We start from the raw sequence: 1,578 nt of genomic DNA on the forward strand, positions 1-1,578 counted from the left end.
TATTTATACATTTATATCAAGAGGTAGACTTCTCTACGTGAGCTGGGTCTGCCATGTTGCTGAAGTCTCACATAGGTATTTAGAGCATTTACAGCTACTTGAAATTTGTTACATGACAAAGGGTTTCTTAGCTTCTAACATGTTGGGAACAATGTCTATATTCAATGAAGAACTATTATATGATTTTTTTTTTTCCAAGTCCTAATGGAAACCACTCAGAACTCAGACTGCATCCTCTCCTTCTTACTCTCCTGAAAGAAGAGAACTATCATCAATGGCAAACAGCAGCTGCAACAAAGCAACACTTAGAGCAGGCTCCACGCTCAGGAGAGATTGCTGTGCCTCCTTCTCGTGGTTTCTGGTGCTCCACACTGTCAGAGAACCATCTGGTACTGAACTACAGAAATGATCCTGGCCAGGTGTGGTGGCTCACACCTGTAATCCCAGCACCTTGGGAGACCAAGGCGGGTGGATCACGAGGTCAGGAGATTGAGACCATCCTGGCTAACACGGTGAAACCTCGTCTCTACTAAAAAAAAAAAAAAAGAAATGATCCCTAGAAGAATAGTCTTACCTTACATCACATAACTGGAAACAAGAGAGTGACATAGGTGTTGGTTTTGATTAATAAAACAGAACTTGTGCACTTGTATACGTTTAGCAAACATTTTAAGCGTGCCAGCTGTTGTCCTCAGCACTCCATTGCAACAGCTAATTTAATCTTGACCAGATCCTCTAATGCAGACACTGTCATTACCTCTATGTGAGTAAACATTTCAGCTGATGAGGAGACTCAATTGGAAGGTAGGTAACTTGATGAGGAAGCCTTACAGTAGGATTTAGAACAGTACACCTTGAGTCAGTCCGTGTAGTAGATCTAGGAATGATGATAATGATTAATTAATTAGCAATAATAATAGCAGATAACATTTATTAAGTGCATATTATATTCCAGGCAATTTTTCTAAGCACCTTTTATAAAATTAACCAATTTCCATCATCACAAAAATCCCATGAGCCTGTTATTATTTTTGTCCCCAATTTACAGGTGAACAAAAACAAAGGCACAGGCTAAAAGTCACATAGTGAGTAAATGGCAGATTTTGGGTTGGAACACAGGTAGTCGGCTTGTAAAGCTCGCCCTCAGAAATTATCCTCAGTGATAAGGAAAGACGAAAGATTAGTTAGCTGTGTGCTCTAGTGGTCCAGTAAGGAAGTAACCAGGGTTTGAGCTGAAATCATGATAGTAAGAATGAGGGAGGGATAGACACGAGAGCCATGAAGGAGTTAAAACAAAACCTCTTGGCTTCCTGTAGGTCTGGGAGACAAAGAGCCTGAGGGTCAGGGAGGACCTAAGGGTTATTTCCTGACCCCTGGCTGGTGTCAGATCATAGTGCTTTGACCCAAACTGAGGGTAAGTGAGGAAGTTTCAGATGCAAACATGTGCCTCGTTCTATTAAAGAAATATGAAGATGAAAAGTTTTGTTGAATTCAACTATTATTTTGATAACACTTAATTGAAGATTAGCCTATTAAATAATTCAAGAGCATCTGTAGTTGTTTTTGTGAAATGAATTT

The 1,578-nt window shown here is 39.9% G+C and overlaps 1 pseudogene; it reads right to left on the bottom strand.

Moving 5' to 3' along the window:
- Positions 1-220: 220 nt before the first annotated feature.
- On the bottom strand, positions 221-419 carry LOC111542260 (annotated as a pseudogene).
- Positions 420-1,578: the final 1,159 nt, after the last annotated feature.

Source organism: Piliocolobus tephrosceles, chromosome 15 (assembly GCF_002776525.5).
Source record: "Piliocolobus tephrosceles isolate RC106 chromosome 15, ASM277652v3, whole genome shotgun sequence".
Lineage (NCBI taxonomy): Eukaryota > Metazoa > Chordata > Mammalia > Primates > Cercopithecidae > Piliocolobus > Piliocolobus tephrosceles.